The sequence below is a fragment of the Bubalus kerabau genome, chromosome 12 (assembly GCF_029407905.1).
Source record: "Bubalus kerabau isolate K-KA32 ecotype Philippines breed swamp buffalo chromosome 12, PCC_UOA_SB_1v2, whole genome shotgun sequence".
In the NCBI taxonomy this organism is placed as follows: domain Eukaryota; kingdom Metazoa; phylum Chordata; class Mammalia; order Artiodactyla; family Bovidae; genus Bubalus; species Bubalus kerabau.
The window spans coordinates 79,331,970-79,359,254 of NC_073635.1; the positions used below are offsets into that span (position 1 = coordinate 79,331,970).

A 27,285-nucleotide genomic window follows, 5' to 3' on the forward strand; every position below is an offset into this window, starting at 1 on the left:
ATATGAAACAGCAAAGAGATTACTTTGCCAACAAAGGTCTGTCTAGTCAAAGCTATGGTTTTTCCAGTAGACATGTATGGATGTGAGAGTTGGACTATAAAGACAGCTGAGCACCAAAGAATTGATGCTTTTGAACTGTGGTGTTGGAGAACACTCTGGAGAGTCCCTTTGGACAGCCAGGAGATTCAATCAGTCCATCCTAAAGGGAATCAGTCCTGAATATTCATTGGAAGGACTGATGCTGAAGCTGAAACTCCAATACTTTGGTCACCTGATGGGAAGAACTGACTAATTTGAAAAGACCCGGATGCTAGGAAAGATTGAAGGCAGGAAGAGAAGGGGACCACAGAGGGTAAGATGGTTGGATGGCATCATCAGCTCAGTGGACATGGGTTTGAGCAAGCTCTGGGAGTTGGTGATGGACAGGGAGGCCTGGCGTGCTGCAGTCGATGGGGCCGCAAAGAGTTGGACATGACTGAGGAACATTTAAATTCTACTCTCTTAGCAGATTTCAGTGTTTAACCATAAAGTGTTGTCAACTACAGTCACCAGGTCACCCACTAGATCCTCAGAGCTTATTCATCTTATCGCTGAAAGTCTTTACCAACTTCTATTTCCCCACCCCCACCCCAGCCCTTGGCAACCACCGTTCTGTTTCTATGACTTTGACTTTTTTTTTCTTTTTTTAAAGATTCCATGTATAAGTGATACTGTGCAGTATTTGTCTTTCTCTGCCTGTCTTATTTCACTTAGCATAGTACCCTCCAGGGCAAAAATATGGTAGAATATTTTTAATACAGATACAAACCTCACCGTTATTTTTGAAATCTGGATACCTATATTCGCTGAAAAAGACATTCTTTTCTTGAAGTCAGATGGGAAAAAAGACTAAAAGTGTATTTCTGAATTACATCGACAAAAGAGAATTACTGAATTGCAAAACTTAGGCTGGGTACGGGTAGCCAGCAAATTGGGCAAAACTGTAATCAGACAAAAACCAGGCAGCAAGGGATCTCCAGATTGTTCAGAGGGCAGAAATCATCATTTCTGAATTACTGTAAACAGAGAACTTAAGTAGAAAATGGAAATAGATTCTCAGGCTCCAAGGACATCTCAGACACCAGGTTGGGAGTGCAGTTGAGGACTCTGATGTTACCTGAACCTGGTCTGGGGCTCAGACACACTCTCTCTCCCCCTCGTGGGCCTGCCTTCTTTCTTCTAACTGCTGACCTGCATTCCTGGCTTCGCCAGGCCTCATGGAAGGTGGAAGATGCCCGTCCTGGGACATGAGCCCAGAGTCACAGCCCTGTCCCCAGGAGAGAGGCAAGGCCATGTTCTCAGCTGCAGTTCCAAATTCCCCGAAAAGGCTCTCCGATTGGCCCAGATGTGCTCAGCCTGCCCTCTGTCTCTGCACCCAACCCTCTGCCCTCCGAACGATCTGGAGGTGCCCCTCTTGCTGGCTCGTTTTTGTTATGTCTGCTTATAGTTTTGCTCAATTTGCTGGCTACCTGTGCCCATCCTAAGTTTTGTGAGGCTGAATTTTTAGGATCATCTTTAGTAGATGAGGATGAAATGGAAGGGAGAACTGGGATTCATATCCCTAATTTATCCCAGCAGCTGATGGCACAGTCAGTAATGGGCTGTTCAGGTGGGCTCTTAAGTCAGGTAAGAATGAGCAGATTCAGCTTGCTCCCTTGGTGTCCCAGTGACACCTTAGACCATTAGATAAACTTCAGTATGAGTTGGAATTTGAACTGTAAACAGAACTGTCCTAAAGCAGTCATTTAGTCAGAACTCCTCCAACAATGACCTTTGAAAAAATGCAGTCATTGTTCTCATACCTTTTTCTGTTTTTTTTTTGAAAATTCATAGCATTAATATTTCTTTTTCTTTTTTTGGTATTGTCTATATTTTATTCATTGTTCTGAATTCATTATTATATTTAATTCATATAAGCCAAGAAAGTAGGCTTGTTGATATTTTGTACCTAGAACAGTACTCTCTCTCTCTCTCTATATATATATATATATTTTAGTTGACTGTAGTTGGCTTATAATATTAAATACGTGTTCATTTCAGGTATATGGCTTCAGACTCTTTTCTTTGTAGGCTATTAAGAGATATTGAATATAGTACCCTGTGCTATAGAATAAATCCTTGTTGATCTGTTTTACATATAGCTGCGTGTTATCTATTAATCTCATATCCCTAATTTATCCTTCCCTGTCCCCTCTCCCCTTTGATAACTGTAAGTTGGTTTTCTATGTCTGTGAGTCTGTTTCTGCTTTGTAAATAAGTGATTTATATTATTTTTTAGATTCCATATATGAGTGATATATAATATTTGTCTTTGTCTGACTTACTTCATTTAGTATGATAAATCTAGGTCCATCCATATTGCTGTAAATGGCAATATCTCATTCTTTTTATGGCTGAATAATACTCGATTGTGTATCTGTACTGTATCCATTCATCTGTTGGTGAACATTTAGATAGCTTCCATGTCTTGGCTATTGTTAAGTGATGCTGCTACGAACATTGGAGTGCAAGTATCTTTTTGAATTAGAGTTTTCATCTTTTCCAGGCGTATATCCCGGAGCAGGACTGCTGGATCATATATGAGAACTGTTTTTAGTCTTTTAAGGAACCTCCAGACTGTTCTCTGTAGTGTCTGTACCAATTTACATTCCCACCAACAGTAGAGGAGGGTTACCTTTTCTCTATACCCTCTCCAGCATTTATTATTTGTAGACTTCTAAACAGTGGTCATTTGACCTGTGGCAGGTGGTACCTCATTGTAGTTTGATTTGCATTTCTCTAGTAATTGGCAACGTGGAGTATCTTTTCATGTCCCTGTTGGCCATCTGTGTTTCTTTTTTGGAGAAATGTCTATTTGAGTCTTCTGCCCATTTTTTGATTGGTTTGTCTTTTTTGATATTGAGTTGTATCAACTCTCTGTATATTTTGGAAATTAAGCCATTATTGGTCACATCATTTGCAAATATTTTTTCCCAGTATGTAGGTTGTCCTTTTGTTTATGATTTCCTTTGCTGTGCAAAAGCTTGTAAGTTTGCTTAGGTCCCATTTGTTTATTTTTGTTTAATTTCCAGAATGATTAAATACTTAAGAATCAGAATAGAATTTAGTCACCTTTGTATTTATAACTAATATACCTTCTGAGCTGCGTAACAGATGAACTGTGTCTAAAGAATTTCATACAAGTCAGAGTTGTAGCACTTGATTAATATGTTCAATGTACTAGGAACATTTGCTCTTGAGGTCTGTGATGTAAGGGTTACAGTAATCCTTTATTTCATCTATAAATTTGAATTTTGGTATAGTCTTGGTTGCAAAGATGTTTTCTCAGTTCCAGGTGACTCTTAGTTTTCTTTGTTATAATTTGTGGCTTGGAAAGAATAAAGGCTCAAGTTGCTTTCAGACTTTATTGCCTAGCCTTTCTTGAAGGAAATCCCATTTTCAGGAGGAAATCTTGCTACATCTAAACCAGCCTGTGTATTTTGGCAGTACAGACAAGGAAAGCACAGTTCTTACTGCTCCTTATGTAAGATTTATTTTGTAGTGGATAACCTGGGTATTCAGAGTTTTCACATTTAATTTATAACTGTCTGTAAATTGTTACCAAGCTGAAATTCATGATTCATCTGTGGAGTCTGAATAGTTTGATGTAACAGTGATTTGACATTTTCTGGAAAGAGTCTACTTTTGATATGTTACTTTTAGAGAGCTCTTTTTCTAATGCCTTCAAAAAAAAATAGTTTACTACCATCAGAAAAAATATGAAGACCTCACTGGTCTATTTTTTGTCGGCAAAGCATGTTGACCAAACCTGCTGTGTGTTTTGACCATCTTCCATGACCTGTTCTTTCACAACCATTCTCTTCCCACACTCCTTTCCTTTTTCAAGCCTTTGGGCCAGTAAGACCCTTGGAAGCATCAGGTCCCAGTGGGCTGGACCCCATTCCGAGGGTCGTCAGGGTCTGTGCTTCTGTCATCATCCAAGGCAGACTCTCCCACCTGTTGGTTTCCATGCCTCTTGGCTGCCTTCCTACCGATCATGCAAGGCCTCCTGGGGTTCTGCTTGTTGAGACATTAACACGTAATTGACGTTTCTACTTAGCCAAACTGAGTAGAGAAAGTGAAATGGATACTCGTAAAGCCATTCTGGACACTTGGTCGTGAACCACACTATGTCGTGAACCATTGAGAGCCAATGAAGGTTTCCCAGCCTGGTTGGCAAATAACTTAGAAGGAACATTTGTGAGAATGAAAGAAGAGTTGCTGGCGATGGCGTGGCCATTATTATTATGGAATAATAAACGGCACTCTCTTGAAACCTCATGATGTTATGGGGTTTCCTTTAGTGCGTTACAGCAGCTCTGCCAGCCCTGTGTGTTTTCTGTTTGTCCTAGAAATCCTTGACGCATGATTTTTATTATTTTTGCTCGCCAAGGAACACATGCTTTGGTAGAAGGTCAGCGCTGGGGAGTGGTCCTTCCACCCTTTTATCCACGCTTCAGAGCTCCTCTTCCTGGGAAATCGAGTTTCCACAACACAGCCCAGGGTGAACAGGAATTCCCTGGCTGGTGGCTTTTTATTTCCAGGCCTGGAAGGGATCCTGGCAGAAACCCACAGAAGGCAGCAGGGAGAAGCAGTGGACAGGACAGAACCTGCATTCTTGGGGCTGTCCAGACGACATTCCTCGAGCAGGCAGTGTGTGGGGCCCTTGTGGTGGGTTGCTGTTCAGAACCGTTGAACGTTAATGTGGCAGAAACCCAGCTGGAAGAGTAAGAACCCAGGATTTAGATGTTTGTCAGATTTTAGGAGCATAGAATTAGGTCAATCATAAAAATAAATGAGCTCTAGCAAGTGGAGAAGGCAATGGCAACCCACTCCAGTACTCTTGCCTGGAAAATCCCATGGACGGAGGAGCCTGGTGGGCTGCAGACCATGGGATCGCTAAGAGTCAGATACAACTGAGCGACTTCACTTTTACTTTTCACCTTCATGCATTGAAGAAGGAAATGGCAACCCACTCCAGTGTTCTTGCCTGGAGAATCCCAGGAACGGGGGAGCCTGGTGGGCTGCCATCTATAGGATCGCATAGAGTCGGACACGACTGAAGCGACTTAGCAGCAACAGCAAGTGATAACAGTAGCTTTTAAAAGCATTATTATAGGATAAAATTCATACAGAAGCGTGCCCAGATCACAAGGTGGACAGCAGAGTGTCCTTCACCCACACCCAACAATAGATGTTCAGACCCACCCCCAAGTCTCTCTGGATCGCTGCTTCTCCTCTGGTAGCCACTATCCTGATTTGTAACACCGTCGATTAGTATGGCAAGGGGCTTTGTAATCGGTGGCATCCATTACAGTCATCCTTTGTTATCCACAGGGGATTGGTTTCAGGATCCCCTCCTCCAGATACTAAAATCCATGGATAATCATGTCCCTTATATGAAGTGGCGGAAGACAGCTCCCCATATCCAGTGTTGGTTGAACTGGCAGAAGTGAAACCCCTGAATTCGGACGGCCAACAGCACGTGTCCGTTTGTGTGAATTCTTTCATTGGCTTCCCTGGTGGCTCAGAGGTTAAAGCGTCTGCCTGCAATATAGGAGACCCGGGTTTGATCCCTGGGTCGGGAAGATCCCCTGGAGAAGGAAATGGCAACCCACTCCAGTATTCTTGCCTGGAGAATCCCATGGACAGAGGAGCCTGATGGGCTACAGTCCATGGGGTCGCAAAGAGTCGGACACGACTGAGCAACTTCACTTTCACTTATGTTAGGGAGATTCGTGCCTGATGACACTCTGGCCGCAGTGTGTTCATTCTGATTACTGGAATGAACACTGCAATTTATTTATTCATTCTGTTGATGATGCCTTGTTTCTAACTTGGGCCTATTGCAGTGTCTTTTGCTGAATGTATATACCGATTTCTGATGCATGTTTTTGAAAATGTTGGGTCTCTGCCTGTGTTCCGCTTAGAAACTGTCTAGCAGTTTCCCAAAGGAGTGGTACCTGCTTGGTTTCCCAGGAGTTCTGTCCGCTCCACGTCCTCACCAACATTTAGTATTGTCTGTCTTTCTCACACTAATACCCTTTTCAAAATGTTTTTAATTGTGGTAAAATATATGTAACATAAAATTGACCCCTTTGAATTTCAGTGCATTCACATTGTTGTACAGCCAAACCCTAGAACTTTTTTCATCCTGCAAAGCTGAAGTATGTTTGTGAGCATCCAAAGCCCTTAATATCAGGTGAATTGCCTTGGAGGGGTTCATCCTGCTAGAATTTAGTGACGTCTTTGGGGTGGTGACCAAAATGACTGTGATGAATCACAGTACTTTATTCTTTCAGCTGGGAAACATCGAAGGGATTTATTCTCTCCATAAACATAATTCATTTGATAGTCTCCTCTTTCCCCTCGGGGCCAAAAATTGGATCCAACTTATGGAAAATCCCAAACTGTAGGCCTCCTCCTCCTTCAGTCCTTTTATTACTGATCCTCCTAATCTTTAGATCTGTTTTTTTTTTTTCAGAGGTCTCTTTACTGTCATATGTTTTCAATTCTGTCCCTTCTTAGACTTCACTAAGTTTTAGTGGAACTTTTTTTCTCCCCCCACAAAGTGGCAAGCTTCATGGCCTTTTACATCGTAACGGTAACATTTTTTATTTAGTGGTGGTGGGGGATGATGTGTGGAAGAGAGTGTGGAAAGATCTTGCGTTCTGGATGCTGGGGGGATGAATCAGCACAGTAGGAAACCAGCTGTCTCCTACGAGATAAATATTTACTCAAGATAGAGAGCGCCAGGCCATTTGTAAGTTTGATTGTGCAAATCGTTTATGGGCATGTGTGCACATTCTCACACACGCGTGCAGGTCACTGAATTAACAGGTCGGCTTCATGCCTTCTGAGTTTCTGGTACCATGTTGCTTCAAGTGACTTTGTTTTCCCACTACATCTCGGTGTCTTCGCATCTGATGGTACCTGAGCTTATCTAGATAGAGAATAGCCTGCCTCATGTGGTGTCTTACAGTTGTAACCTTCTTCCTGAAGCCCACATCTTCTCTCTCATCTCATGTATCTTTAAACCCCGTTGGAGATGACAGCTCATTGCTTTCCAAGACAAACTGTTATGCAGCTGAATGCTTTTACTTTGGAATACTCATTCTCTTTAAGCTTAAAATCTCCTTTTCTATAATATTTTTTTCCTTTCCCTCATTCTTTGAGCCACAGCCCTGTCCAGTTTCTCTGGCTGAACCAGCAGAGCGCCTCTCTGTTATCAGCCTCAGGGTCGGCTGCTCTTGAGTTTGGACTCAACTGTGTCCACAGTATTTGTCATTGGAATGGTCCAGGGTTTGCTTTCCTGGTGCTGTTCTTAGGAGGTGGAGAGCGACGTGTTGTTAATGTTGCTAACGTTAAATTTTCCTGGCCAGCTCCTGTTTCTGCTGCCTGCTAAATCTTGGTGTCCCTTACCTCTCTTCATGAATCTTTCCATACTTCATGACACCTGTCTGCAGGAAGCAGATGTATTTTAGATAATACGAGTAAAGTTTCCCTCCCAATTTTCTTCTTTCAAATGTAAAATTTGTTTTGGATATAGCCCCCAAGGGTCTTAGTTTGGGCTGCTGTAACAGATACCATAGACTGAGTGGCTTATAAACAAAAGAAATTGAGTTCTTTCTGTTCCAGAGATCCAAAATCAAGGTGCTGGTCAATTTAGTGTCTGGTGAGAACCCAGTCTTGGCTCATAGATGGTTGCCTTCTTCTCCCTGTGTCCTCACACAGAGGAAGGGACAAGAGAACATGAAATTTAGGGTTAGGGTTAGGGGACCTTCCTTAAAAGGGCACTAATCCCATTCATGAAGGCTCCACCTCCCTATACTATCACAGTGGGGATTAGGTTTCAATGTATGGCTTTTGAGTGGGCTTCCACGGTGGCTCAGACGGTAAGGAATCTGCCTGCAATGAGGGAAACCCGGGTTAGATCCCTGGGTTAGGAAGATCCCCTGGAGAAGTAAATGGCAACCCATTCCAGTATTCTTGCCTGGGAAATCCTGTGGACAGAGGAGCCTGGTGGGCTACGTCCATGGAGTCACAGAGTCAGACACAACTGAGCAACTAACACTTTGACTTTTCACTTACGGATTTTGGGAGGACACATACATTTGATTTTTTTGCACCAGGCAGGTTGAGTTTATGCATTTGATGTTGTGCTGGGAGAAATTATTTCCTATATTTCAACAGCTGTCTTCCCATGAGTACTGAAGCAGTACTTCTAGGAATATATATATATATATTCACAATATTATTAGATCCATCTTTATGCTCAGCTTATTATCAATGTGATTAATAAAACCATTGATCTTTGTTCCTCTTGCTCGCTTTCTCTCTTATGTACTGTTCTGAGCGGTATTTGCGTAACCATACGATGTTCCTAAATGTGAAAACTCCTGCTTGCCTCACTGGCTTGCTGATTAAATTCAGGTTAGACTGGTTATTTTGGAGTAAACAGTCTTACTGGCGCTCTGCCAGCTTCTTTATTCGTGAACTGTTGCAGACCTCTAGGTAGAGGGTTACAAGCTGAGATCCAGGGGAAATGCTAGGCTTACCTATCTTGCTGTCGTACCTGTGAAGGCAAAATCAGGTTCCCTAAATTCAAAATTACACGTGTCAAATGTCATTTGACAAATCGGAGAGGTAGCTTCTCGAACACGTGCTCAGAAGATCCTTCAAGGATATATATCTTACTATTTGTAGCGTTTCCGGTTTGGTCTTAGTAGACCTGTCCTACAAGAAGAAAGTGTAGCTGGGCAGTTGGCATAACGTAGTACGTTATGCCAGCACGCTAACACGTAGTGTGTTAACGTAATGTGTCGGCTCGAGTTAATGTCTTGTGTGTTTAAAAAAAGTAAAAGCTGGAACCACTGAGTCTGAAAGCTGCGCTTTGTTCCTAATACCCTGAAAGAGCCACCGGGCGTTTCAGTTGAGAAAACAAAGCTTGTTTTATCCCTGCTCTTCGTAGGTTTGTCTGACAGGCTTGGATTGGAGGCACATTGGGCTTGAAACGGAGCTGTTAATGATATAATAAATGCCTTTGAAATTTTTCCATCGGGCAATCCATCAATAGATGACTGCTTTGAAAAATGAGTGAAAATCAAACATTAAGACACAAATGGTTCCCTCTACTTGGCAATGAATAAACACACGCCGAAGAACATTCAAGTGCCTGTGTGTCGCCTGCCTTTAGTCTTTTATTTATGCTTTCTGCTTGCGTTCCGTGCAATTAATAAACCAGCCTGGCCTACAGTATCCTTAAGGAAGGAAAGGTTCATTTTCACAGGCCCCAACTTGGAGATTTAGTCTTCCTTGCTTTCTTTTCTGTTTTCAAACTGTGGTTAAAACCATATAAAATGGTCCGTTTTACCCATTCTTAAGTATATAATCTGGTGTGTGTGTGAGCGTGTGAGCTTGTATACTCAGTCATGTCCGACTCTTTGCCACCCATGGACTGTAGCCCACCAGGCTCCTCGGTCCATGGGATTCTTGTACGTGATCAAGAATACTGGAGTGGGTAGCCTTTCCTTCTCCAGGGGATCTTCCCGACCCAGGGATCGAACCCGCATCTTCTGCATTACATGCAGATCGTTTGTCACCTGGGAAGCATTAAGTATGTTCACAATGCTGTAAAACTCCTTTTCAGAACTTTCTCAACTTGCAAATATGAATCTTTATCCCCCTACCCTCTGATAACCACTGTTCTGCTTTCTGTTTCTATGAATTTGTTCTCTGCTTTCTTTCCCAAATATTCATTTCTGAATCCTCTCTCTTGCTTCTGTGCAATTTGGGCTAATCATGCCTTTAAGGAAAAGAGAACCATCCATAATTTTCAGAGGCTTCGTAAAATAGAACCAGCATATACCCACGAGTGTAGGGAGCTCTAATTAGCATTTCTTTTGGCATCACTGTTTAAAATATGTTAAAGTCATCTTGCATAGTGAACTAAGAAATTAGGCGGTGAAAGACTGATCCAACCTTTATTTTTTTTTTTTTTTTTTAAAGAAATAAATGTTTTATTTCTTTTTTTTTTTTTTTTTTAATTTTATTTTATTTTTAAACTTTACATAACTGTATTAGATTTGCCAAATCCAACCTTTAAAAACTAGACCTTTTATTCTGTCTCAGCCAGAATGAGCCTAACTATTCAGTTTCTAGGCAAACCTGTGAACTCTATTTCTTCTTATCAGTGTGTATTTAATTTTCAACAGATGATAGACTCTCAGAAACATGCTTATTGACCTCCAGTATTCTAGTTTAATTTGGCTTTAGCGCTAATGTAATAATTTGTGAGTTTGGACACAATGCATTTAACGAGTCCACAGCATTGATAGAATGCTGTCATCCTGAATAACCTCAAATTAAGGGGAACTCGCTGAGTTTTCAGTTTGCACATCCCTTCTCATCCGTCCCCATTGTAGGTGAATGTTTCAAATGTTATTAAACTGTAGCGGACAGTTCTTGTTTTTGTTTTTCAGAAATGTCTGTATATGTTTCCAATATGGCGTTTTTCTCGATGATTACGTTGGGAAGACCATAGGCTGCTCACAATACTAAATTAGAATTGGGCAGGATTCCATATAAAAGAAGTAATTTATACCTGTGCGTTTAATTATAGACCTTACCTCTGTTTGCCTTTTATTTCCCACCACTCACTCTGAACAGCTGTGATGGTACAGAAAGTGGAAGGATCACTAAAATGAGGATTGCTTGGATGCTCTTTGGGGTTGGCCACAAAGTTTGTTCAGGTTTTTCCATAAGATGTTACAGGAAAACCCTAATAAACTTTTTAGCCAACCCCATACTTCCAAATAAGGTATTATCATAGGGGGCTTGCATCAAGCCAAAATCTTGGGAGCCAGTGTGAATGAACAAAGAATGCACTAAACCCAGGGCATCTTTCTCTGTACCAAATTTTGAAATACTCTTGACAAGAAGAAATGAGTGAACCAGTACAGAAGAAAACTGAAATTCCAGGTACTCTAGGAGTACTTGCATCAGGAATTGCCGGCGTGTTCGTCTCGTCTCTGAACAGCGTTAAAAGCATGCAGACCCTCCTTTCTTTCACTTTGTTGTTGTTCAGTCACTAAGTTGTGTCCGACTCTGCCACCCCTTGGACGGCAGCACGCCACATGTCCTTCCCTGTCTTCTACTATCTCGCAGAGTTTGCTCAAACCCATGTCCATTGAGTCGGTGGTGCTACCCAACCATCTCATCCTCTGCTGCCCTTCTCGTTCGGCCTTCAGTCTTCTCCAGCATCAGGGTCTTTTCTAATGAGTTGGCTCTTCACATCTTGTGACCACAGTATTGGAGCTTCGCCTTCAGCATCAATCCTTCCAATGAATATTCAGGGTTGAGTTCCTTTAGGATTGATGGGTTTGATCTCCTTGCTGTTCGAGAGACTCTTGAGAGTCTTCTCCAGCATCACGATTTGAAAGCAGCAATTCTTAGGTGCTCAGCCTTCTTCATGGTCCAACTCTCACATCCGAAAATGACTACGGGAAAAACTATAGCTTTGATTAGATGGACCTTTGTCGGCAAAGAGATGTCTTTGCTTTTTAATTTGCTATCTGGGTTTATCATGGCTTCACTTACACTCACTCACTTAGTGTGTGCAGAGAGGCCCCTGGCCGATTGCTGTTTGTGATGGGACAGTCTCACTGTGCTGTGCGCAGCGTTACTTCCTGGAGGTGTTTCTGTCCCTGTGCGGCTGTCGTGTGACTGTTTGTCGTGTATCGTGCCCAGTGTGACGTATTCCCTGATCAATAGAATGTGATCTTTCATTTTCTTGTTTTCCTTCTAACATTTCCCCTAAGGTGGGCCTTTCCTGAATGGTTTCCATGTATGTTTTTTGGAAGATGTCAACTCTTGGAGCAACAATTTCTTGAAATCAGAATATATCCTCAAACTGACTTTAGAATCCAGACCCCCGTTTGAGAGTTGTTTTTGTTGAGGACTGTGCTATTACGGTCTCTTCATCAAAATTGCGGTTCTAAAATGATCTCATTCATTCATCCATTCGGCAAATCTTGACAAGCACCTTCTGTGTTTCATGCTGTTTTTAGTGAACAAAACAGATGAAGATGCATGCTTTGGCAAAACGTGTGTGCTTTCAGAGAGAGATTGCCGTGTATTGTATAAGGAACATGATGGGGAATTCCCTGGCAGTCGGGTGGTTAGGGCTCCGAGCTTCCTGGTCTGGGAACTAAGATCCCACATGCTGAGGAGCAGCCAAAAGATAAATACAAGAGATATAATGAAGAGATACATTGTTTTGGGTGCTAGAGAGTGATAACTGAAAGTGAAAAATGAAAGAAATAGGCCAGAATAAGAGGTTGGAGGTGTGGGGGGTAAGTTGTGGTTTTAAGCTTAGGTACTCAGGGTCTGCCCTATTGAGGAGCTGACGTTTGTGCAGATTCCCAAGAGGTAAGGGAATTATTGATGAAGATTTCTGGGGGGAGAGCCTGTCAGGCAGAGGGAGCAGCCAGTGCAAAGGCCCTGAGGCTGCTGTTTTCCTGGTATGCTCAGAGTGGCTGGAGGCCAGTGAACAAGGGGGAAAGCAGCTGGATTTGACCTCCCAGGTGGCACTAGTGGTAAAGAACCCGCCTGCCAGTGCATGTAGATGAAAGAGACACCGGTTTGATCCCTGGGTCGGGAAGATCCCCTGGAGAAGGCAAGGGCAACCCACTCCAGAATTGTTGCCTGGAGAATCCCATGGACAGAGGAACCTGGCAGGCTACAGTCCATACAGTCGCAAAGAGTCAGACACGACTGAATTGATAGCACGCATACACATGGGTGCTGGGGTGGCGTGGTGACTGCGGGGTGGAACTGCCCCGGTGCTGGGGGCGGCGTGGTGACGCGGGGTGGAACTGCCCCGGTGCTGGGGGCGGCGTGGTGACGCGGGGTGGAACTGCCCCGGTGCTGGGGCGGCGTGGTGACGCGGGGTGGAACTGCCCCGGTGCTGGGGCGGCGTGGTGACGCGGGGTGGAACTGCCCCGGTGCTGGGGGCGGCGTGGTGGCGCGGGGTGGAACTGCCCCCTGGGACCTTGTTTTGCATTGTCAGGACTCTGGCTTTTACTCTGAGTTTTGAGCAAAGGAATGACAACGTCCAATTTAGTCGATGAATTGTTTCTAATAGAACGGACTTGAGAAGCTATTTAGGAATTATTTATGTATTTAATGAGCCAGATGGTAACCAGAAGTGACAGCAGTCAGAAGCAGCAGAGAAATGCAAGGAATTGTCCTGAAAAAAATTTCAGCAAGGTATTCAAATTGGTGAATTTGAAAAGAATGCCATAAAAGGGTAAGCTGCATGGTTTCCAGGTTCCCAGGTGCCACAAATGCGTGTGAGGTGTGTGTTCATTAGAATCCTGCGGTAGGGGAGAGGGCAGGTTCCATCTCCAAACTCTTCAGTCTTGTGTAACTCTCTGGGGATGCCTGGAAATAGAGAATGTGAACGATTTGATGTCTCCAGGTGAACCTGATCTTCAGGGTCCCTTTGGAATCATTGCTATACTGGAATTAGTTCCTTAATTACATCCAGGCTGGTGATCAGCATTCCTTTCTATTGAAGTTTGTAAGAACTTAAAGAATCTGCGTGTGAAAATCGTGTGTGTCAGCACTGTGGTACACTCAAGGAGCTTGTTGTCTGATACGTAAAGAGAAAATGCATCTTATACAGACTTTCAGTCCTTCTAACAGACGTTAGTATTTTGAGATGAGCTTTCTGTAATTTTGTTGTATATGTAAGTTTCTTTTGCTGAAGTCTAGGGCCTGTGTGCTCATATTTCGTCTTACTCTGGCAGCTTGCTGGCAGGAAAGGATTGTTCACAACAGTGAACGCATACAGTTTTGGGGGTTTGTTTTTGCTTTTTAGTATTTTCCTAGTTTATACATCAGTCCGTCTCCCCCACCCTTCCTCTAATATAAATGGATATGGATTCTCCAGCCCCTCATCAGAAGATAGCTGGAGGGTTTCCCTGGTGGTCCAGTGATAAAGAATCCACCTGACAGTGCAAGAGACACGGGTTCAATCCTTGGTCTGGGAAGATCCCACATGCTGTAGGGCAACTAAGCCTGCGCACCACACCTACTGAGCCCGTGCCCTGGAGCCTGTGCTTTGCAACAAGAGAAGCTACTGCAATGAGAAGCCCACCGCGCATTGCAACTAGAGAGCAGTCCCTGGCTTGCCACGACTAGAGAAAGCCCACCCACAGCAACGAAGACCCAGCCAACTATATATATATGTGTGTGTGTGTGTGTGTGTGTGTGTGTGTCAGATAACTGGAATATAAGGGCAAATACGAATTTTGTTTTGTAGTGGTGAATGTGTTGTGAGGCATAAACATGCTATAGAGGGAGTTTGCATAGCTCCCAAAAGTTGGAAATAACTTGGGAAAGGTTTCCACTAAAAATGAAGCTTAATGGTTGACTATGATTTATTGAGTCTCTGCTGAACACTGGCCCTGGGGATTGGCACTTGATGTGTGTTTCCTTCGTTTAGTTTTCCCAGCCACCTTTTTCCGGGACATCATTCCTCCGTTGCTCAAAAGGGGAGATCAATGCCCAGCCTGGGCCGTAGTTGTAACCTGACCGACACCAGAGCCTGTGTTTCACCACTGCTTGGCAATATCATCTCACACGTTTTAATACGTAATAGTGATAGTTTTCATCCATTGGAAATGTCGCAAATGTTAGATTCCCCCCTGCCTTTGTGGTGCAAATGCTTTCTATGGTCCTTGCCTTTTTCTTACCCCTCACCCCTAAACTTATCAGTTCCTTCCATAGATTGTCAGAGCTAAAAAAAAATAAATTTTTTCCATTTATTCTTATTGTGGTGAAACTCACCAAAAACGAACGTGTAAGATTTGCCATCTTTGTAGCCTTTTTAAGCGTCCGGTTCAGAGGCAGTAAGTCCACTCACACTGTTGTGCACCCCCCGCCACCATCCAGCCCCAGATCTCCCTCCTTTCGCCCAGACTGAGCTCTGTACCCATTAATCAAGGACCCTTCATCCCCACTGACTCCCTGCCCCTGGGGACCACTATTCTGCTTTCAGTCTTCAGATATGCATCTTGTATTTTTGTTATCGACTTGTTTCTTTTCCCTAAGTCTAGCGCCTCTGTGCTTCCCATTCATCTGAGCTTTCCAGTTTTTCAAAGGAGGAGAAGTCCTAGCTCCTTGCCTGAAACTCGGACCTCTTTGCAAAATACATAAACCTGGGCTAGGGCCCACCCCACCCCCGTCACTTCCACAGTTACAGACTCGCAAGCCTAAGAAGAACATCAAAAAGATGGGAAAATAGTAGCAGCTTGTGGGGAATAAAGCACTGAGCCCTAACCATTGGGCCACCCAGGAATTTCCCAGAGCCGAGGATTCTTAGAGGATGCAGAGAGCGATGTTTTCGCCCTTTGATTTACATTTTTTAACATTTGAAAGCCTTTGCGGAAGAGATAATTTTAAAATCCCTCTTCAAGATTGAGAAAATGGTTAGTTTTCATTTTCTAGAACTAAGTGGGGTTAGCTCTCCCCACTAACTGAAAAACATTAAAAATGTTTTCTGCTGAAAGTGTCTGTAAACATACAAAATAACTTTTCTTTCACTTGACATTCTCAGAGGTTCTCCAAGAGCCTTGGTGATTGGTTTTGGGGAACGTTGTGTTTCAGAAACACAATTGAAGATCTGTCTGCACATGAAGAAAAAAACGAGAACCAAGAACCACAGGGGTCATTCGGTGACTTGGGTTTACAAAGTCTTCACCTTTCTGTTAAAATGTTAAGCTAAATTCAATCAAATATCTGCTTTTCTTCCTTTGGGGTACTAATTTTGGAGGCTGCTGCCGGTGCTGCTGCTAAGTCACTTCAGTCGTGTACGACTGTGTGCGACCCCATAGACGGCAGCCCACCAGGCTCCCCTGTCCCTGGGATTCTCCAGGCAAGAACACTGGAGTGGGTTGCCATTTCCTTCTCCAATGCATGAAAGTGAAAAGTAAAAGTAAAATTTTGGAGGCTAAGGTATGATATAAGGTGTATTTTCAGAGAGTTTAGGCACAAGGGGCTGAATGCACTTTTGAGGTTTAATTAGACCATCGAGTCCAGAGAGAAAAGCACCAAAGTGCAGAGACATGAGAAACAGGCGAGCGTATTTCTGCTGTTGGAAAGGGTCCAGTGCTTTTTCCTTGAAACCTCTGGTTTACACTTGCCCCCTTCATTACCTGTGGGATCCTTTGTCCATGGTCTAACAAAGTGTCAGTAAATCTCAACGTTTTTCATTTTCATCTGCTCCGAAAAGTGATTGAAAGACAGTGAATTGTTCAACATCAGGGGCAGACAAACCCTGCAGTATGAGTAGCCGATTTCTCCATCAATATTTTTCTATTTTTGTTCACATATAACAGGTTTGCACGAAAGCAGTAGAAATCCTTCACCTTATGTGCACACGTATACACACACACACACACACACACACACACACACACACATGATGTCTTGGGGTGAAGGAAGGTGGGCAGTTTTAACGTAGCTGAATTGCAGCAAAGTTGCTGAAAGGACCGTTTCTCGTTGCGGCCCAGAGCCGGGACTCTGAAACCCCATCTGAAGTGTGTTTAATGAGCACGCTAAACGCGGGGGCTCAGTGCGGAGGGAACAGGAGCTCAGTGTGGGCCCGCCAGACGCAGTGCCCACCCTTGGAGTAGCGGTGCCAAGGAAGAATTAGGCGTTTGTGCGCCCAGTAGATGGGCCGGCCTCCACGTTTAGCTCCATTCTCCCAGAATGAAAGCCTTGTCCTGGCCCCACAGACTCTGGTTTTACCGTTATAGTTCCTGTTCTTGCTCTGCTTGGCATCTCACAGCAACAGAGATCACAGATCACGCTGTTCGCAGTCGAGGCTGCCACTGGCTCTGCTGTTGGGCTTTGAGTCATTTCCCTCCTCCCCTCCTCTCCTCTCCTTCCCTCCTCCTCTCTCCTCTCCTTCCCTCCCTCCCCTCCCTCCCCTCCCTTCCCTCCCTCCTCCCCCTTCCCGCTCTCCCGTCCCCCCTCCTCCATCCCTCCTCCTTCCATCACCTCTTTCTTCCCCTCCCCCCCATCATAGCTAATACCTGGGAGAGCTTGCTTTGTTCTGGGTACCGTACTGTCCTCGGGTTTGCTATATACTGAGTTGTTTCATCTTCCCCACATCCTAGGAAGTGTTCAGTCATGCGCCTGTTCTGCAGAAGTGGAAGCTGAGGCCCAAAGACTTAACACATCCCAGGTCACAGTGCCTGAAGTGGAGATATGGGATTTGCAAGAATGCATGTGGCCCCTGAGTTTGTGTTCATAATTTTATTACAGTGCTTCTCTAAGGCCCCCGAGGGGCTGGAGACACAGCATGAGAAATATCCCCCACATGTCAACTGTCTGATTTCTTGGTTAACTGAGGAGTCCTGCCTTTGCAGCACGTCACTGCTGGTTTATGTGACACTCAGCCTGCCCGCAGGGGCTGTGTCATACTGCGGTCACACTATGTATCAGCCCATGTGCCATACTGACCGGCCTGGGTGCCCCAAGTTACAACACCGGCAAATGCAGTCTCTTCCCTTGGTTTTATCAGCATGTTTTCTCCAGGACAGTTTGTGTCCTCAAAATTGGGCATGGAAGTCTTAGAGGAGAAAAGAGGGAAATACAGTCTTGGGAGCAGATTCTCTGAAGCTGCATTGGAATCTCAGCTCCACGGTGAGCATGCCCATGGTGCCAACTCCAGGCCCTGTAGCCTGGAGTGTCCCTGGGTACAGCTTAGGTGTGTCGTGGGAGTGCAGAGGCACCCATCCACACACACACACACACACACACACACACCCCGGGGCAGGTGCATCTTCATTGACTCCTGCACGTCACACAGACAATATTAGTGATATCCCATAAGAGGATATGGTTGGGACTCTGTTCTGGCTTCCAGCCTACCGCCCAGAAGTCCTGAGCCCTTCCAATTCACTAGCCTTTGTTTTTCTCATTAGTTTTGGGCTTCCCTGGTGGCACTAGTGGTTAAAAACAAAACAAAACAAAACAAAAAACCTCATCTGGTAGCTCAGCTGATAAAGAATCTGCCTTGAGTGCAGGAGACCTGGGTTCAATCTCTGGGTTGGGAAGATCTCCTGGAGAAGGGAATGGCACCCCACTCCAGTATTCTTGCCTGAAGAATCCCATGGATGGAGGACCTTGGCAGGTTATAGTCCATGGAGTTGCAAGGAGTTGGACTCGACTGAAGCGAGTTAGCACGCACACATGCTTGTTACTTTTAGAATCCTTTGTCTTTCCTGGTGTTCCCAAGTTTTCCAATGATTTGCCTTGAAATAGATTACACTCATTCATTCTGCGAGATACCTTCTGACCCTTTTTCAGTCTTGGAAACTTCCTTAGGTTATTCTTGCATCATCCCCCTTCCCCTGGGGTCTCTCTGTTGTAAGGGTCCCAGGGTTGGTTCAGTTGCTGACCCTCTAAATGTCTGGCCTTCTCCCCTCGCTCCCATTCATTCATTTGTGGCCTGGTTTGGTTTCTAGGAGAATTTTCAACTGTGTCTTTAAACTCTCCCCGTGACATTTTTATTTCTACTGTGCTTTTTTTTCTTTTTCTAAGAGCTCTTTCTCGTTAACCAAATACTCCTTTTTATAACCTCCTGGGGTAATGTTCCTTATAAACTCTGAGCTATATGAGGATACAAATTACAGTGTTTTTAAAAGTTTTTAACTCTACCCTGAAGCAGCGGAAGTACCTGGCGTCTCCCACTCCTGACCTTTTGGGGAGTTCTGCGGAATTAGGCTGCTCCCTTATTGCTGCGTCTCTTCTTCTCTGTAATTAGACTGCAGTTTGCTCCTCTCTCATCTTCTAAAATTTGGGGGAAATCTGTCACCTACTGTCTGTCTTCTCATTTTATTTGCTCTATGGATTTATTCCTTATTTCATTTCTTTACTTTTTTTTTTTTTTTTTAAAGCAGGGTTTCTGGGTATTGTGGAGATAAGCTGCAGGGATTCAGTCTGCCATCTTTAGCCACATCTTCTTTTCTTTCTTTATTTTTGGCTGGGCTTCCCAGGTAGTGCTAGTGGTAAAGAATCTGCCTGCCAGTGCAGGAGATGCAGGAGACAGGTGTTCGATCCCTGGGTCGGGAAGATGCCCTGGAGGAGGAAATGGCCACCCACTCCAGAATTCTTGTCTGGAGAATCTCATGGACAGAGGAGCCTGGCAGCTACAGTCCACGGGGCCGCAAAGAGTCGGACACGCCTGAACGCACACGTTTTTGGCTGCGCTGGGTCTTCGTTGCTTCCCATGGTCTTTATCTACTTGCGGAGGGCGGGGGCTGCTCTCATTGTGGTGCCCCCTTTCTCATCGTGGTGGCTTCTCTTGTTGCAGGCACAGGCTCCAGGGTGTGCAGACTGCGGGCTTCTGTCATTGTGGTTTGTGAGCTTAGTTGCCCCGCGACACATGGAATCTTCCCGAACCAGGAATCCAACCCATGTCCCCTGCATTGGAAGGCGGATTCTTAATCACTGGACCGCCAGGGAAATCCAAGTATCATCGTCCCAATCATTTCTATTAGGCCCAGGCTGGCAGTAGCCTTGTAAAATTTCTAAGAAAAATATATTTATGGATAGATCAGTGAGTTCCTAGGGGATTTCTTGAGTTGTATTCTTGGCCTTCTGCTTCCTTCAGTGACAGCTCCTGACTACATGCTGGGGGGCCAGGAAGGGGGAGCCCTGGATGGAGGACTGGGATGGGGAGAGCTTGTGTGAGCTGGGTGACCTCCCAGCCTGGACCCCGCCTCTCCCCACTCATGGGCAGAAGGGTCCAGAAGAGACTAGGATATAAAAAGAATTTTGATTCTAGAACACAGCTCATATCTAGAGCAGCAACAGGGCTTCCCTGGTAGCTCAGCTGGTAAAGAATCCGCCTGCAGTGCAGGAGACCTGGGTTTGATTCCTGGGTCGGGAAGGTCCCCTGGAGGAGGGCATGGCAACCCACTCCAGCGTTCTTGCCTGGAGAGTCCTGTGGGCAGAGGAGCCTGGCAGGCTACAGTCCATGACGTCGCAAAGAGTTGGACAGGACTGAGCGACTAACAGCACAGCAACAGGAAAAAGAGGAACACCTTTTAATAATTAGCAGGAAAAAAAATCAATCACTGCCTATCATTAGTCTACTACTTACTGAGTTTATTTGATTTTTTGAGTTGGAGGAATGTTCAAGGCCAGAATGTTTATGTTATCTCCAGTCCACTTAACCTGTTATTATTTCACTATCTCTTCATTTACAAGGGACAGTGCAGTTCATCATGTAACTGTGTGATCTGTGCCCCCACGTGCCTGAAAGGTCAGTAACGCCCCATGGAAGGTGGCTGTATGAGTTGGATAGTACCGCTATAACAAAGAACCGCAAACTGATGGCTTGAAACATCAGAAATTTCTTCTCTCGCAGTGCTGGAGGCTAGAAGTTCAGCATCAATGTACCAGCAGGGCCATATTCCCTCTGAGCCTCTGGTGGGGGCCGTCCATCCTTGGCGGGCCTTGGCTCACCGCCACATCACTTGCCTCTGCCTCGGTCACGACACATGTGTCTCTGTCTTCACACCATCTTATAAGGACATTCATCATGTTGGGCTAGGGCCCACCCTAATGACCTCAGCTTCACTCAGTCACCTCTGCAGAGACCCTGCTTCCATTCACAGGGACCACGAGCTAGGACTTCATATCTTTTTTTTTTTTTTTAATAGTATTTCTAACTTTATATTTTGATTATCTTCAAAATTACAGAATTGCAGTAGTACAAAGACGTCTCAGATACTCTTGGTCGAGAATAATGAATTGTTGATTTTTGTCAACAAAAAAATCTCTTTCTCTCTCACTCTCTCTTTACACACACACACTCACTCAGATCAACATTATTTTTGTCTTAACCATTTGAGAAGTAAGTTAGATATCACTTTTCACTTTATTCCTAAATACTACAGATCTGTTTCCTAAGGACAAGCACATTTGCTTACATGAACATAGTATTGTTATCAAATTCAGAAAATTAAACCTGTATATACTGTTTTACAATTTACATTCCATTTGTAAAATCTGTTAATTGTCCCAAAGTTGTTTTGTTTAAAGCAATCTTTCCTCCTTATCTCAAGATTCTATCCAGGGTTAAACTGGAACCACATATTGCCTTTATTTTTTTTTTTAACCATCAGTTCACTTTATTTATTTATTTATTCTTTTGAGACACATTTCAGCACATAACAGTAGGTTTGGTATTTTTTGCTATGGTTGAGTCTCAAGCTTGAAGTTATCCCCAAATGGAGACCGGAGCCAGAGACCTCCAAGTGGGCCAGCCCTGCCTGGTGAGTGAGTGAGAGTCACTCAGTCATGTCTGACTCTTTGCGACCCCATGGGCTGTAGCCTGCCAAGCTCCTCTGTCCATGAGATTCTCCGGACAAGAATACTGGAGTGGGTAGCCATTCCCTTCTCCAGGGGATCTTCCTGACCCAGGGATCAAGCCCGGGTCACCTGCGTTGGGCGGATTCTTTACCGTCTGAGCCACCAGGACAGCCGTATGTCCTTGTAGCGATATGACTGGCCCCTTGCTCTCAAAGCAGAGCCTTTGCAGCATCCCTGAGAGCTTCTTAGAAATGCAGACTCTCAGGGCTCACCCCAGCCCTCCTAAATCAGCTCCTGTAGCTTACCAGGGTCCTCAGGTGATTGCTGGCCCCACAGATGGGAGAGGCTCCGCCCTGGTCACCTCCAGTGGAATTCTAGGGCAGAGGAAGCATACCCAACTCTGGACCTGGACTCTGCCCTTGGGGACACGGTCACACACCCAGCAGCACAGAGATGGGCTTTCCATCCTGTGACCATGCAGAAACTTGCCCGCGGGGCTGGACATCCTCGTCACTGTCAACCCGTCCCCCTGCCCTTTATTCCATCAGCTAGCATTTCCCCATCACAGTGGAAGCTAGGGCACCAGAGAACTGGTGTTCCGTGCCAGGCTCTTTGCTACATATTTTGCAGTCAGAGTTTTCTTTCTTTCTCCCATTGATCCGAAGGGGTCGACAGCATCTCCAGTCTTTTCATGGCCCCATGTACCATGGGCTGAATGGTGTCCCCACTTTCCATAATTCGTTCATGGCCACCGCAACTCCCAGTGGGGCTGTATTTGGAATAAGGAGGTGTAGGTAGGGCCAAGTGAGGTCATAAGGGTGTAGCCCTGATCGCATAGGATTAGTATCCTTCTAAGAAATGACATCAGAGTGTGCGTGCACTTTGCCTGTGTGTGTCTCTCTCTAACTTAGCACTTACCATACATTCTAATTTAGTCGCTTTGTGGCTTTAGTGTCTGACCCTTGACTGAGAGAGAGAGAAGGAGACGTGTTGAATTGATCTCCATTCCCTCTGCCCCTAGCACAGTGCCTGTATGTGACTACTCACTTGACAGATGTACCCCAGGCTTCTTAAGCCATCGTAGCTATTAATACTTCCACCCAGCTGTTCAAAACCTGCCAAAGGGGCAGGAGGAGAATTTGCGGTGTTAACAGTGCCTGTGTGGAGGGTTAGTGGGCTGTGGAAGTTTGAACAATGTTCTAATGGGTAGTAATGGTAGCAAAAAAGGGGCCGAAGGCTTTGAGAGAGCCTTTCCCTCTTGCAGGAGAAGAGCATGCCCTGGTTGTCATGGTTACGTTAATCCCAAATGAGAGAAAAACAAAATACTTCCCAGAAACCGCTCTCTGAAAGCTCAGCAGACGCACAGTTTGTGAACTTGGTCAAATGTTATCTTTATCCATTTCCATCTTTGAGATTATTTTAGCATGGCAGACGTTAGCTTCTATCAAGTGAGGTGACTCCTTTGTTCAGCCCTGCAGAGGGAGGTGGGGAGGGTGTAGAAGACACTCCCAACCCAGAAAGAATTTTATTCTTTAATTGTCTTTATTGTTTTAGAGGAGAAAGAAAATACTTCCTCATAAAACCTGATGTGACAGAAATAACCTGAAGGCACAGACATATTTTAAAGGCACAATAAACCAAAGCGACTTTGATTCACCATTTTTAATAGCTTGAAGCCCTGTGTGAATTCGTACTATTTATTATTCACCGCTTCGTTGCCAGACACTCCCCAAGAATGTAAACCTCCTCCTAAAATTTAATTTTATAGGATTCCATGAAAAGCCTGTTCAAAATGGAGAAAGCTGTGGGGACTCCAGTAGGCAATCAGCCACCTTATTTGTGCAAAAGATTAAAATTCACATGCCTCTTGGAGCATAATTGAAAGTAGCCAATAAGAAAAAGTGATCAAAATTTGATTATGTGGCTTCACTAATCACCAGTTTGCTCTCTCAAATATAACATATAATTACTATTTGGTTTCTTCTCTGTAAGGAGTATGCTTCTGGACTGTTTCAATCCAGACTGGCCATGTGTGGGGTCGGCCAGACCCTTACTGAGTTTCTTAGAGGCTCTGGGAGTCTCAGAGGTCTGGCCTCTCAGCCCCAGTAGAAACACTTGGGAACAATTAGGAAAACATGCATTGTAAGGTCCCTTTCATGTTAAACCACTATTAACATGTCTGGGTTTTCAAACGATGCCTACGTGACGTGGTTTTCCTTCCTCATGTATGATCGTTTGTGCAGTTGTAAATGTAAGTTTCTGTGTGTCTTAAAGGAAGCCGCCCTTTGAGAAAGTGCCTTTACAGATGAATGTTCTGAGCGTCTTTTCTGTGTGTTCTGCCAGCTTAATCTGTGCTTTTGCTACTTTTCCCCATGTCCAGACTGTATTGGCTCACTCACAGGTTTGTTTTAGCAGCAGAGGGCTGGTGGACTTGTAGCTGTTGAATCTCATCATCCGTCTAGTGCAAAGCCTGTCCCAGGAGCGCAGTTTGTGGTTACTTTCAACAATGTTCATATCATGCCCTTTTTTTTGCCAGACAGGTAAAAGAGCCCTTTGTGCTGTCAAAACAGCCCTTTCGTCACACGCATGAATATGCGCTCATTTCCCCCATGTGATAAGGCTCTTCGCAGCCACTCACCTTGAGCTGGGCCCTACCACCCTCAGTGTTATTCTAAGATCTAATGTAAAGGAAGTGGATTCTTTATTTTGTTGTTCTTAAAAATAGTTTTTAAACAGGCTCTATTGGGAGTAACCCTCTTCAATCATTTGTAGATATGAATACCATCCTCTGGTTACTTTTTTTTCTTCTGGTCTTCTTTCTTCTGCTTTGTTAAATTTTGGTAAAATGAAGATAGCAAAAGATTTACCATTTTGGCCATTCTTAAGTGCACAATTCAGAGGTGTTAAGTACATTCACAGGGTTGTGCAACCATCCATTTTAGATTCCGTGGTGTGATTTTTGAGCAGAATAACTCACAGTGTGAAGTTCAAAGAATTCTTTGGAGATGAGCATAAAGGAAGGATGTTGATAATTAATGGAGCAGATCCACTGTTGGAAGGAAGGAGGGGATGACTTTTCTTAAAGAACATGGATGAAACTTCTCTGGCTTCCCTTCTCTGAGGTGCCTCCTCTGAAGCTGAATTCAGCTCTGGGTGCATTAATGAAACCCAGACATTTCTACACTAACTCCTAGAAGAGAATAGGGTCCCTGAACTCTGCTGTAGTGATGTCTAGAAACATTTCAGGCGTAGCTGCCTGGTGTGCATTGAGACGTCAATGCCATGTCCATTTTCCCAGGCAGTTGTCATATGGTGACTGCATTCCAACCCTTAGAAATACTTTCTAGTAATGCTACATACTGGCTTTCCTTATATCCCTGAAGATAGCCGGTGTTGACAGGAGAATTCATATAATGCATTAAAGGCATCTATTTTACAGGCCAATTTTAAGAGCTATAATATCAGTCAAGTGAAAAGTATGAAAGTGTTAGTCATGTCTGACTGTTTGCGACCCCATGGACTGTAGCCCACCAGGCTCCTCTGTCCGTGGAATTCTCCAGGCTAGAAAACTGGAGTGTAGCCATTCCCTTCTCCGGAAGATCCTCCTGGAGCTCTTCCCAGGGATCGAACCCACGTCTCTTGCGTCTCCTGCATTTGTGGGCAGATTCTTGACTGTCTGAGTCACCAGGGAAGCCCAAACTTGAAATTAACTTCTCTCTATATAAAAACTGGGGTCCCATTGAAAAGTTATTTTGTGTCAAAGATTTGTACAAAGTAATGAATTTTAAGGAAATTTTTAAGACTTAAGACAAAACTTACATCATGTATTAACTAGATTGACTCCAAACATCTATTTCCAGCCTCTTATTATTACCAGTATGGTCAGTGTGATCAGTATGGTCACAAAAATCCCTGTCAACTCCGCCAAGGACCTAATTCAGCGGGAATACTCTCTCTCCTTGGTATGTTCCACCAAGTGCTTAGTTGAACATTGTTCTATAAAGGTGTCCATGGTATGCTGATTTCTGATTTTTTTAAACTTGTTTAGACTTTCAGCGTTGAATTGTAAAGTCTCATTTCCCAGCCCCTGTAAATCTAGATGAAGTTATCAAATTCACTTAGTTCCAGGAATTCTTTGGGAGACAGTGAGTGCTTGCCAGCTGGTCAGATAATTGGTGCTGCATTTTAAGACAAGTAGGAAATGTCAAGAATGGTGAGAAAAAAGAATTGTGAAACTAGAATGTGGTCTTCTCTTAAAAAAAATAAAAGATACAGAAATTTCTCTACAAGTTCTCGGCACCCAACACATTCCCATCATGATTTTATTAGCTGGTGTCTGCAGATTCTACTTGATGGAGAGGAGGCCCCCGAACAAGGAGCTGTGTCTAAGTTCTTCATGTAACTCTATGGAGGCAGGTGTGAGAATTTGAACCCAAGGACCCCATGGGCCTGGCTAGTGAATTCCCAAGTGCTCTCAATATGATATTGCTCTGCCAGAGAGGTGGGAAAAAAGATTGGTGACCAGTAATCCATGCAGCTGTTAACACTGGATAAATGCAGGGGTGTGTGTGTGTGTGTGTGTGCACGCGCTAGGTGGGGAGCTTCCCTGGTGCCTCAGTGGTAAAGAATCCGCCTGCCAATGCAGAGACATGGGTTTGATCCCTGGGTCAGGAAGATCCCCTGGAGGAGGAAATGGCAATCCACTTCAGTATTCTTGCCTGGGAAATCCCACGGGTATTGGAACCTGGTGGGCTACAGTTCTTATGGTCGCAGAGTTGGACACGCACGTGTGTGCTGGATAGGGTGGCGGGGATCTGTTTGATTGACACGAATGGGCTTTACACTCCATCACGTTAGTTGTGCCAGCGGGATAATTGAGACGACTCTCCCAGTTACTTTGGACCAGGCATTCAATGTCTAGAGCCTTGTGAATTTGAGATTATGCATGGAGACTGCCGCATGCCTTTAGATAGCTGTGAGCATCTTCTGAATTCCAGTGAGGAATATAGGAGCATGAAGTGTCTGTTTAAAAAAAGAGAGATTCTTTATCGCTGGCTCCTCAGGTCACGCTGTTGGGCAGCCTAATGGACGTGCCTGTCATTGCGCTTGTCAGGGTCTGACTCGACTGCCTTTAGTCTCCTGGGTTACTGCTCTTCGCAGAAGGGAGGTAAAAGTATAAAACCAGTAACTGGAGATGACAAGGTCTTGGAAACATTTTTTCTTGCTGGGTTTGATCTGTGTGGTGGAAATGTATCTATTTTTGCAAGTGAGTCTTTAAGAATTGGTGTTCGTTTCAGCAGCACATATACTAAAATTGGAACAATACAGAGAAGATTAGCCGATTATTAGCAGATGACGCAAATTTGTGAAGCGTTCCATATTTTTTGGGCTTCCTTAGTGGCTCACCTGGTGAAGAATCCGCACACGATGTGGAAGGCCTGGGTTTGATCCCTGGGTTGGGAAGGTCCCCTGGAGAAGGGAAAGGCTACCCACACCAGTATTCTGGCCTGGCGAATTCCATGGACTATATAGTCTGGACACAACTGAGTGGCTTTTACTTTCACTTTCTTTCCTTAAAGAATTGACCAGAGAGTGAAAAGAAACCAAGGCGTATGATGCTAAGCTGTTAAGGGTAGAAAATGGATTCTTGCATATCATTTCCCTTTCACTATAGACTCAAGGTATAGGATATGTATGTGTAATACGGATTTCAGCAGACATTGAAGGAGTGCCAGGGACTCTTGCCAGGAGGAACAGAAAGGTGACCACATAGCCCAGAGTTTCATCAGAGAGACAGACTTGTGGATACTTAAC

At 44.4% G+C, this 27,285-nt stretch overlaps 1 protein-coding gene and 1 pseudogene across 9 annotated transcripts in view; both read left to right on the top strand.

Annotated features, from left to right (window-relative positions):
• FARP1 (FERM, ARH/RhoGEF and pleckstrin domain protein 1) overlaps window positions 1–27,285 on the top strand; it is a 307,967-nt gene that overhangs the window by 171,880 nt on the left and 108,802 nt on the right. The window lies entirely within an intron of this gene.
• LOC129624856 (uncharacterized) lies at window positions 26,756–26,856 on the top strand (annotated as a pseudogene).